Here is a 12,876-nt window from a genome sequence, read left to right on the forward strand (position 1 = left end):
ACATTTGTGTGAGCTTATTATCTACGCAAAATTATTAATAGGTGCAAGTTATCTATATTCAAGTATTGCCTGTGCCTAGTGCTTGTCTACAGATAGTTTGCCTTAATGAAATTTGTCTCCCTTTGTATGAGAAATATAACTCAGAGCAGAGGAGATGTGTGGAAACAATACGGTTTGTGAATCCATGGTTTAACAATAAATATGTACGGTTTTCGTACCGAGATACGTATGTATGATCTAAGTCAGGGATCTTCACATTTAACAAGGGGGATGAAATTGTACCTTCACCTGTCTCTTGTAATGATAGGGGTTTTTAATAAGCTAAGTTGACTTTGATAACTGACCTAAATTAGCACCTTTCAAACATTTTGCTTCTGCTAAGTCAAGTGATTGGTAACTTCTGTCTTATTTCCACTTATTCCAGTTTGTTGTTGTTACAGCAGTAGTTACTTCTGGCTTCCTTGTGGCTATCTTGGTTAAACACACGTAACTACAAATTTGCAAGAGTTAACCAAGAAATAGATGTACTTGCAAACTAATTATATGAATCAGCTGGGGTGAATGTTAAATTCTAAGCCAGCCAACTACAGCTTAGTTGCAGTTAATGACATATTTCCTGAGACCTACAGTTTGATTGTACCTTGTTCTGTTCTCTAATCCTTCTTAGAGATACAATGTCAGGCTCTGAGAGGAAGATTTTGAATTGAATTGTCAGAAGACTCTATTAGCGTTAGAGAGCTATGGAGTCCCGCAGCATTGCTCATTAAGTTTGGAGACAACACAGAATCTCCAAATCAGTTAGGATGGGAAAGATTTCTGACATCATCAAGTCCAACCAATGATGTAACACCACCTTGTAAACGAGACCTTGACGCTAAGTTCCAGTCATTTCTTGAACACCTCCAGGGACAGTGACTCCACCATCTCCCTGGACTGTTCATTCCAATGTTTAATTACCCTTTTTGTGAAGAAATTCCTTCTCGTGTCCAGCCTGAACTTCCCCTGGCAAAGCTTGAGGCCATTTCCTCTTTTCCTGTCACCAGCTGCCTGGGAGAAGAGGCTGGCCTCCCACCTCACTACAGCGCTCTTTCAGGCCTCCGTTTCTCTGGGCTTCCTCAGCTGCTCCACACAGAACTCACTCTCCAGACACTGCGCCAGCTTCGTTGCCCTTCTCTGGACGTGCTCCTTCTTGAAGTGGGGGGCCCAGAGCTGAGCACAATGCTTGTGTCTGGCCACCTATCCATCCACCCATTAGAGAAAGTGCACTAAGGAAATTATGTCCTTTCTGTGATGAAAATTTCTAATAATTACTATTTTTCATGACCTAAAGAGACGGGGTTATAAAAATGTTTTCTGTTTAACTCTCCTCCCTTTCTCATTTGAAAACAATTTTCAAACAACATCTATGAGAGAGTATCCCTGAGAATTTCATCGAGTAGTTCCTGCTACACAAAATTCTATTTCAATAGTTAAGGATTGCTTAACAGAGAAACAATTGAGCTTCTGCTGCTGGTTGTCTATTGCAAAGACAGGGGTTCAAAGTAACCGTAACCCTCGGTGCTGTTAATCATGTCAGTTCATCTCAGTAGACGAGGTGCAGTTTGCAGAAGCCAGATTTCCCTCTCCATCCTCTTTATTCCACCGTATTTATTTTATGTGTATTGGTTGATGATAGAATAAGTTTGATCTTTCATTTTACCCTAATTTTCTTTGAGTAAAATTTCATGTGCAAAACTGACGCCAGGTTATGCCAAGATGCATCGATAAAGATGCCCTGTTCAGTCTTTTCTTACCTCTGTATGTGTAACTAAATATAGACTGGATATGGAATTACCTAATATGGTTGAAAGCAGAAATCTGGTTTCCAAGAAAGGTTGGAGAGCCCCTTGAAATAATTTTGTAACGGACTGTGGGCTTTATTCCTAGATTTTGAAATGAGGACGTCTTTCGTTTGGTCCCCGCATCAGATTTATTTTTGACATGATTGCAGCTGGGAGATGAGGGACCTGGGAGGAAGTGGGGGCTCCACTCATTGTTTCTGTAGAGTACAAATATGTGCACGTCTTTCTTATGGACTCATTTGGGTTTGTTTTTCCTTATTGTTTTTAAAATCAGCTGAATTGCAAAAATATTATTTAAAAAGGCACTGCTGAATAAGTAGCTCCTCTACTCTCTACCTAAGCTGAAGCTCTTCATTAGGTACTCATTGCAAGAGGACTGCTTCTACTTACATGTAAATCAAGTATTGGGCATTCCTTTATAGCAGTATATATTCATAGAACAGAACTGTGTGTGCATATGGAAGTATCTATAGTAGTGATACATATTCAGATGGGTTTGGATATCCTTCACTTATTTACTTTTCTGTAAGTTTTTCTTTTAAATCATATGTCTGTGGGAACGGTGAGAAGGTCTTTCATTGTTTTGTTCTGGGGTGTTCTTGGAGGTTTTTAATTGTTGTGTTCAGGTAAATAACATGTTTAAAATATTCCTCCTTTTAAAAGCTATTTGCCTTTGCCATCTTATCATATGTTTATACCTAAATTAAAAAGGATGTTTTCAGAGAAAAACCTCAAGAAAATTTGTATTTATATAGTTTTTAGGAAAACATTCGGTCATTAGCTTTGTGTCATTTTTCCTTTTTAATTTTTTTCATAGTGAAAAACACCATGAAGTTATAAAAATGTCTGTAGGGGAAAACAAGAATAAATACGCTCTTATTTTCATGGACTTAAGACAATAATAGGGTTACCACAAGGGTTTCAATTAATGTGTATCTCCTCTTCCTTTTTATGGAGAACTGAATAATTACCCCAGAATTTTAATTAAAACAGTGTAGGAGGGGATGTTAGGGTTTAGTATCATTATTTTATTTTATGGTCGTGAAAACTCAAAGGTGTTCATTTAGACAAAACACATTCAGCTAGTTACACTTTCTTTTTCCACCTTCTTTCAATATCTACCATTTTTTCAATCCCACAGATTCTTACTTAAAACTTCAAATTTCAAAAGATCATAATATGGTAACTGTGATAGCAAAATTTGTGGGACTATTTGTGAGCGTGCAAATATTGAATATAGAAATAGTGTATTTTAAGAAAGGGACTAATGACTGTCATGTTTTCTGAGCACTTGACTCGCTTTGTTTGGGATTCACAAACCTGTTGATATGAGTGACCATAAAGTTCTTCCTGCTGATGATTAAGCTCTCTATTTTGGCCTCCCACAAAAGGATCTCAAAGGGCTTTGAGCAAGAAAGAGATATCCCTTTTTTAAAGGTCATAATAAATCCTTGTTTTCCATGCCATCTGATTGAAATGGTTCTGCTGATTGACCTTAATTCCACAACTTTTAAAAGAGAGATCTCCTGCAGATGATATGCAGTTGATGACTTAAATTTTGTTTTGAATTGCCAAATGGTTCCTGAATGATTGTGCTACATATCTTGTAGAAATCAACTGTGGCAAAGATTTTCTGAAAACAAAATGAAACTCTTAACCTTCTTTTGTCCTGTCAGTCATACAGATAGATTAATTTTATAAAGCTGTTTCCAGAGACTGATTTTCAGTATTCTTACCAGTAATGCTGAAACATGATTTCATATTTTGATTTAAATCCTAAATTAATTTAGAAGAAGCTTAGCACGCTGTGCTGTTAAAAGAATGTGATCTGGCCAGCAATGTCGAAATATAAAAATCTCAATGTCTTTCTAATATCCAGGGTTTAGTTTTTCCAATGTTTCAAGTTTTCAGTTTCAGTGAAAAGTGTTGATGGCAGAGAAATGGCAAGTCCCTTAGCACATCTCTATTGGCTATTCTTTCTCTAAATTTAATTACATGACATAACTAATGCATATAATTTTCTGCATTGTTTCTTTTAGAACATAATTATGTATTCCTGCCATATTTATCTAAGTTTACACTGGAAACTGTGTACTGTTGATAGCTGTGATGCTTTGTAATGTTAACAGTGTATCTTCATCTTGAAAACTTGTACTCCAGTGAAAGGGTTATTTAAAAATACTGTTAGTTTTCTCTGTTTTCTCTTAGATTTGCAGGTCCTTGGTCATTGAGAGAAAAAAAAAAAAAAAAAAAATCAGTCTTCTGGAAGTCAATTCTTAGGTGCTAAGATTGCTTCTTAGGTGCCTGTTTATAGGCTGTCCAAGATTTGTTATTAACACCTTAGCAAATCTCTTGTGTTAGCCATAGGATTTCTTCCAATGATTGCTTCTCATCATGTGCAGTTTTTCTAGTTAAAATACAACATGTCATTCAGAGCAAGTTTATGGCTGATCTGCTACTAGATCATACCTGTCAAGTTAAAGCATGAAGTCTTTTAAGGATTCTCTTGAGGAGTGCAGAAATGTCCTGTTCATTTATGTGTTTACCTTCTGAAGCTTGGTCAGGAAAGCAACCAGTGCAGTGCTTTTTTGGAAAATGAGTTAATAGCTAGGAGAAGCCAAAGTAACATCTACAGATCTGGGACTGGGAAAGCATTAAAAAAAAGGGATGCATGCACTTTGCCTCTCTGTCTGTCAGGAAGATCAGTTAACTTTTGAAACTGGAGTGAATTTTATGAGTTCATAAGTTAGATCCTGCCTACTGTAAAACAGTGGGAGTTTTAGTGATACGAGCATCAGGGAGGCATATTTGGTTTTAAAATAATGCAAATTATCTGCATTTTATGTCAATTATTTTGTATTGAGAAGTGGGTTTTTTTCAGCAATTCCAGTAATGAAATTACATTATATGGTTTTTTTTCAGTTAGAAGTATCCCAAATTGCTATACTGAATAATTCTGTAAATATTCATGCATTTTTGAACCCCATCCTTGACTCTGTGGAGTGTTGGCAGGTGTTCACGGAACACCGTGCAACAAATTATATAAGAAAGAGAAAAAAAAGGGCAATTTTAGATAGAGGGGAGGGGAAACTATGGTGATTTTAAATAGAGAATAGGGTTAACGTTATATCATCACTGAAGGTTTGGTCAATGCTGGACAGATGTGTTAGTATTCACACTTTCTGTCTTTTTAAAGATGTTTCATCTGAACAACGGCACAGCCAATATGGATGTCTAATTTTCTATGTATCCTGCATTCTCTGCAACTGAGTGAAAATCTATTAGTTTTTTCACTTGTGTAATTTAGTACGTAACCAGCTCATTTTTTCTTTTTTAATTATAAAAAAGTGAAAAGTATAAATGAAGCTTCTCAAAATACATTACACTTCTTTGCAAATGTAATTTGAAGCTCATGGAACATTAATGTATTAAATATGGAATGTTGTTTTTATGCTACTGAGAAAAAAATTAGAAAAGTTAAGTTTCTTCTCTAATGTTATTAAAACGATATATCATAGAGAATTCATGGAGGAGTTGGTTTACTCCATTCCCAGAGTTTTGAATCATGTTTTCTTGAGGGATACTTCTGAAACTACTCACATTTTTACGTGTGCATATGTGAATGTAAAATTTTAATAATACTTTCTTCAGGACTAGATAATCTTATGAAATCAGCCACCTGCACAACCAGCATTGTTTGAGCAAGTACTCTTGCTGTGTACACAGCTTGGCAGTGCCCACATTGTGCTTTTGAGAGAAGAAGCCTTTCTATTTATGAGTTAGAGCCTACACAAACTGGTGACAGAAGGGTAACTAAAGCAGGCACCAGAGAGTATTTTTCTTGTTTCTTTAAACGTGATTTGCTAGTTCCTTGCTGTGAAAAATTTGCATTCCAAATTACACGTTTAGTTAAAAGCACGAAAGAAAAATCTTAATGTTCATACTTTAAAGTGGGCAGAATTGTAATTAGGTAGTTACTAAAAGAAGTGGGAGTGACTTTTTTAAGTGCCTCAAAGAGTCAAGGTTTAATATCAAATGCTAAGTGAAAAATAGTATTGATTTAAGCCAAAAGAGCAATTTGTGCAAAACATCCTTACACGGTCTTATCTCTAGTAAATATCTCTCCTCCTTAGTTCCAACTTTCTAAGCCTTGTGATTTCAGATGTAAATTGTTCCTGAGTATTTAAGTTGAAGTTAAGTTTCTATTGCATAGTAGTTGAAGTGACTGAAATGAAATGGTAAATGCAACCTCAGCTGAGAGAGGAGGTCAAGAACTGGAGAGATATAAACACTTGCGATAAACAGTAATGTCAGTGTCAGACCAAAATCCTCCTGCAGTGTACCAGGCAGATAAAACCAAACATCTTAGAATATCTATTTGTTCTGTCAGTTTATTGTATTTGTAATAATCTGGTGTGATTTAAGACAAAAATCAGAGTTGCAATATTTTTTTTCAATGGTTTAAGTTAACCTTGAATTTTCTTGAAAGAAACTCTAATAATGAGGACAGAAACATCACAAAGAGGCAACAGAGGGAAGCAGCAAAATTATATTTATATTGGAATAATTGCAGGCAACATTTGTGAAGGGAATACTACAAGTATATGAACTGCTTGTGATGAGAAGAAAATTAACACAAACATGACTAGAAAAAGAAAAAGTGCGTTATGTTGAGGAGCAAAGTAGCAGCTAATCTCTTTCCATAATCCATTACACTTGTTCACACAGTATTTCAGTTCTAGACATTCTTTTGTAGTAAGAGAGAAATTGAATTGGAATGACAATTGCAGAATTAAAATGTAGTCTGGGAAGATGACAATTTACCGTCTACATTTATTTACCAGTTGACCTAGCTAAATTTACAAAGAACCGCTTCACTCTTTATGGACATGTGCCTATTTTCATAAATAAGTATCAAGTGAACTATTAGAAAAATGTCCCTAAAAGATGTCTGTTCATTCTAAGAATTTTCTCTGAAGCCAAAATATATTTGTTCGGTACACCTCTGAAAAAGTAAATTCATGTTTCAGCATACGCATGAATTCAATACAGAATCCAATCCAGAGACACTGAAAATATTGAGGGAAATTCCAGTAGCTTCCTTGAGGCTCTGTATGTGCAATAAGTAGAGATTTGCTGTGTAAGGCTACTGTTGGAGGCTGAGCCTGGCTCTGACGTGAACAAACATCTGTCCAGAGCAGCCTCGTGTGGCTGCCGCTGTTCCTGTGGGGTGACTTGTGACCTCTCAGTACCTTGTGCCGCCTTGAACTTGTGGTTCTCGGTGGCTGTTTAGCCAGGGGCTTTCCAGGAGTTGCCTGATACATCAGAGCACGGCTGTGAATTTTAAGTGCAGGCATCACCTCGCCTGTAATGAACTTAGTTGTCTTTCTGCTCGATTTCAGTAGAACTTCTCTCACATCTTTAGCTGATCCTAATTTTTCTCCCAGATTTTTTTTTCTAGGGCCACTTCAGTTTAGGATGCACGGTACAGGACTGCTCACGAGCCTAGTGTAGCAGTGTGTTTATCCTGCCGCACAAAAAAATCCTACGTGATCTTCTCACTGACTGCTCTCTACAATTGGTGTGTTCAGGACACCTTCTCACCAAGTGCAAGCCTGTAGTCGTAGGAGCAGCTTAAATAGAATGAAATTTTCAGACATAGTACCCAGAGGCCAGTATTTTTAAAACAGTTGATGAGCAAGAAGACAGGGGGAAAAATGAAATAGAATGCAGCAATTTACAGTTTTAGGGAAATGCAGTTATTTGCTTTAGAGAGTAAAATGTAGAATTGGGACAAATTCGGATGAATTTGTTAGGTGAGATGGAATCTTTTCTGTAAAGTGTTTTCCTGTTAAGAAAAAGTAAGCTGGCATTAGACAAGTAGATGAAAGATTTAATGGAAGGAAAAAGAATAACTGTTACACAAAATTCATGGAATGAGTTATAATTACACTGTTGAAAATAAAAGAGGGAAAAGGAAACCTGAATAATAGATAAAAAAGATCCTCGGTTCATTAATCTCTGTGCAATTACTTAGAAACATTTATGTGAGGCAAAATAAACGGAAGCTGATGCATTTAAATATTTCCACTGTTGAATTGTTGGGTTTGTTTTTTCTAAGTTTTGATGCTGTTTTGTATAATCAGTCATATTTCTCATCCGGTGTAATTTAGTGCAGGCATGTGTCATGCCACCATGGGAAACTTGAAACCTAAAACGGCTTTTTTCAACCTTCTTAACACACAGTTACTCTAATCGGTGAAACAGCCATATCTAGTGCTAATTCGTGCTAGCCAGCCTGTTTTTCATCCTTCCAATAAATTTATCAGCATAGACTTTGTATTAGCTGGGTGTTATATATGGTGTGAGTTTGTGATTGCCATAGCCCTAATTCTAGAGACTGTGAAAAGTGATAATATAACCAGATCAAATATTGTCAGAGAGAGGAAGGGCAAAGAAATAAAGCAGAAGGAAAGAGTGGGAACTTTGCTAGGGGTAGGTGGATGTCTTTACACGAGAGGAGTGGGAATGAGAATTGGGAGAACAGGACACGGGTAGCAGCGCAGATTTGGTCACGGTTCTTCTTCCCATGAAAATATTTAGTATGCATTCATATGCATTCATAGCTGCTCAGCGCAGATTATCTCTGTGCAGCACTGGGGAGGATAAGATGTGGCAGAGCATAATCATCAAACATCTGGCATTCCAAAATACATTCTGCTGGCTTAACTGAGCCAGGAATTTCAGTTTGGTAAATCAGAGGACTTTCAGGCAATTGTGACGTGATATATGAATGTAGCATGGGCTTATGCAAGTGGATTGTCAATAAATGGAAAAGGTTTAGGCAATTAACTGATACGGGGTTTAGGAGTCGAGCGTTTATATGAGCTACTCGTGTGGCAAAAGATAAAAGCAGTTTGAACTGTGTCTCTGGACACGGTGGTGGGGATCCCTTAAGTACCAGTCCTCTTCCTTTGAAGGTCATAGTTACATCAAATCTCTACAGATTTCATTCATTGGGAATTGAGAGCAGCAAACTGCTCTCCAGTTTGAGCCGTTCTTGCGCTCCACGTTTCCTTGACTTTTGTCAAGGCTTTTAAAGACACAGTCATGTTTCACTGAAAGTGTACACAGAGAAATTACTTTGTTTCTATTACATTTGTTATGGTTGGATGACTTTTGGGGGAAGTAGTATACTTTTTGAACCTGATTTTGAACTTGCTTATGTTAATGAGAATATGATGAGAGTGGTGCCTGTGGAAGTAATTTGCTTTGTGAGTAGGCAAATGTCATAATTGCAGTCCTTAATATTTATAAAATCTATTTGACATGAAATAAAGTTGGAGTTACTTCCCTTTTTTTTTTTCCTATAGCATTTGAACAAAACAAATGACACACGTGTTTATTCTTATGCATATATAAGTTATGTTCATAATTGCTTTAGATACCCCCTCTCCTTTTTGCAGCACAAATTTGGATATAGCCAGGAGCACACACACGAACCTGGAAACGTCATCTTCTCGCATAGTGAAAGATGCCTTTATTGGATAGCTCAGAGCACTTATTTTGGATAGCAGTTATGTTTTTCACTTCTGTGTCCAAATCAGTTTCTGAACGTGTTATCTGTAAAAGGAAAATATGTGCACTGTCCAGTTTCCCTGACAAGCAGTTAAGTCCTTTTTGTAAAATGGTGGTCATGCAGGTAACAAAACCAGATAGATAATATTTGATTTTTCAATTTCTGAAATTTTTTCTATCATTTTATACCTTTTAACTTAGTGACTCTGGATTTTAGGCCTCAACAGTAAAAAAAAAATAATTATTTGCAGTATTTATTTTCTACCAGCACCTAGACTGCTGTGATCTATCTAATATATAAACAAGGGAAAGATTTAGTGAATAAAAGAAATAGATGGAGAATTACAATCCTGGTAGCAGGATTAATACTCCTGAATGAATAAAAAAAATCTTAAGTATGTTTTGCTTTTAAAAATAATTACCTAAATTTTTAAATAAAAATTTTAATTAGTTGTCACAAATACAAGAATGTTACAGCTGAAGATCTCAAAATAATACAAATTTTGTTCTCCATTTCAAGAAGGGTAGGATTGCTTACGTTTTAAGCAAAATGAGTACAGATGCATTTATGTTTTGTTCAAACTGAATTTTCATTGGAACGTAATGTTTTTGTCCTCATATAAAATAGATGCATGCTGTTGAATTATTTAACACATCTATATTTTTAAAAGATGTCCTGTATGTAAATACGTGAAAAATTCACCGTGGCCAGGGTTGTATTTGAAAAGGTATTATTGATATATTCCTGAATTGATACCATTTAAGAGAGTTGCCAATGAAAGAAACAATAGTCTGCTTTGAAATCAGGTATTTAGAAGAGGGTATCTTTATTTCTTTCTGAAGCAGACAAACATATATTAATCCAGCACATTAAAGTTTTTTGGTTTTTTCCCAAATGCATCACAATTTTGATGTTGTTTATAGTGCTAAATTCAAAAACATGTCTGGACAAGGAGGGAGTGGATGAGTAAGGAGAAGATCGTTCTTTATCTTTCCTCTGATTAATCAGATAATTTTGCTGAATAGCTAGAGCTGTTAGTGGTGAACCTAATGAACTTTTGTGTGTCAAGTGAGAAAAGTACCAGTTTCTTGTTGAGATAATTTTTCTTGTTGCATAGAGACGAGTTCCTTTTTAATTTTGTGACGAAAATAAGCCGTTGCTTTATTTTACTACACCCATCCTTTAGAAAAATCCCAACTCTATAACAGTAACATGGATTTTCATGTTGAATGTGTAACTATGATATTACAGGTGCAACAATACTGCCCTGGCTTTAAATATTCTCTTTACTTCTGAAATCACATGTATGGTTATAAGAGTATATTTTTGCACCTTCTTATAGTTTTAGGTCTTTGACTTAAATTTGCATAAGCGCTTATGCCTGACTTGATCAGAACTATGCATGTTGCTTATTGAAATCTCCCACAGAACCTGTTAGTATGTCTTAAACCAGCGGAGGCAAGTAAATGTTTTTCATAGCATGCAGCACAAAATTATAATAATGGAAGCTGTGCAGTGCTGTATTTTTGGAGTGTTAACAAAAAATCCCCGAAATAAAACAAAACACCCAAACCCAAAATATACCCAAAACCAAACAACCCTCCCTCCTCCCACAAAACAAACCCAAAAACAAACAAACAAACAAACAACCCACAAAAACCCACACCACAAAAAACCACCAAAAAACTGGACAATTCTTCTATTTAGCAATCAGTTAATGTATTTTGTATCCAGAATTGAAGTATCTAATCAAAACTAAGAGCTGGTTCTTTCTTTTTATGACAGGAAATCTGAAAAACACTACCTTAAAACTACCGAATACCTTGAACTATGTTTAAAATTACTAGGAGGTGTCCTGACTTAAAACTAAGTCTGCCTACAAATATATATGAAACATTTCATAATGTATTTAAGTATATAGAGAGTGATGTTTGTTTTTATAGGATTATTTAATGTATGGGTGTACTAAATTCTTTTTCAATACCCTGCTTTCACATTACCTTTAGAATAAGTCAGCACCTGATAATTTTTTGTTTATTCTACTGAACATGTTTTGTTTTGATGGTAATGAAATACTGAAGATATTAAAAATTATGTATATAATTTAAAACAATTCAGAGTGAAATACAATATGGTATATTATTATTTTTAATGACATATTTTGTAAGTGGTAAATGTAAAAGCTTCTCAAGTTTCTAGTATGCTGGATTCTCAAAGATATGATTTTCATGCTAACATAACCATTGGAAATATCTAAGCTTATTCTAGCCTTAAAAAATCTTATTTGTAGGGCACGTATTTTTGTTTGCAATTAGTTTGACTTTATAATGAGGCAAAAAAACCAGAATGTTACTAATAATATTTAATTGTATTTTATATAGATTTGTTGCTAAGACTTTGGATAGAATTTTGGTGAAAGTACTGAAAAGTGTTGCCCCTCAGGCAACACATATTCCTCAGGATTGGGATGAATGGGTATCTGAACACAAAGCTACTAAAAACAAAACTTCTGTAAAATAAAACATCATATTAATTCAATGTCCTAAAATAGACAATACATTAAAAATTTGGGACACATTTGTAAAACTTACATCAAAAACAAAAGTGAAAAATATGTATAAATATTGATTTTTTATCCTGGGCATCATTCTTCATTCATAGCAGTAAGTCAATAGGTAATACATTCATTGACAATAATTATGTTGTGTCAGTTTCAAACTTGTTGAAACAGAAGGAAAGGTAGGATTTATGGGTAAATAACATTTGCTTGAAGCCATTTGGTAAACTTCTTAGAAGCACAAATTCCATGTTTTATTCTCTCAAAATCTCATCTCTGAAATATTGTTTAATGTTGAATTTAATTTCCATAGGTTGAATAATAATAATAATAATAATAATAATAATAATACACTGTATAAGATAATGAATTTCTAACCAGTGATGTGGGTCACAGGTTATCAAGATCATGTTTAAGATCAGCTATTTTATCTGTCCGTGGTTTAGCCAAATGTTGTTTTGGTTGTGGATTTTTTGTTTGTTTTGGGTTTAGTTTGTTCTTTCTTTCTTTCTTTCTTTTTTTTTTTTTTTTTTTAATTAATTATTATCACTGCTATAGATGTTTTAAAGGAAGGTAAAGAATTTCAGACAAATTTTGCCAAAGAAGCTGTTTTGCTATGTCAGCCTGGAAAGAAAGGAATCGTATGAAAATACTCAGTTTGATACAATCTAAGATAATCTTTCCATATGAATATAATAGCTGCATTTGCTCGATCTTTTGGTCTGAACTGTGCTATGCTGAAAGCAGTATTTTCTGTGGGAGAACGATAAAAACGATTTTCCTGTTATTTTACCTTTAATTCTTCATATTTTACATTTGAAACATGCAGAGCATTAAAAAGCTTGATGAGCTGTGTTTCTTTTTAATTTTTTTAACCCTTTCTTTTAAAAACACGGTAA

The 12,876-nt window shown here is 34.9% G+C and overlaps 1 protein-coding gene across 2 annotated transcripts in view; it reads left to right on the plus strand.

Moving 5' to 3' along the window:
- Nucleotides 1-12,876, plus strand: part of NOVA1 (NOVA alternative splicing regulator 1) — a 144,266-nt gene that overhangs the window by 128,210 nt on the left and 3,180 nt on the right. The window lies entirely within an intron of this gene.

This window comes from Hirundo rustica, chromosome 6 (genome assembly GCF_015227805.2).
Source record: "Hirundo rustica isolate bHirRus1 chromosome 6, bHirRus1.pri.v3, whole genome shotgun sequence".
Lineage (NCBI taxonomy): Eukaryota > Metazoa > Chordata > Aves > Passeriformes > Hirundinidae > Hirundo > Hirundo rustica.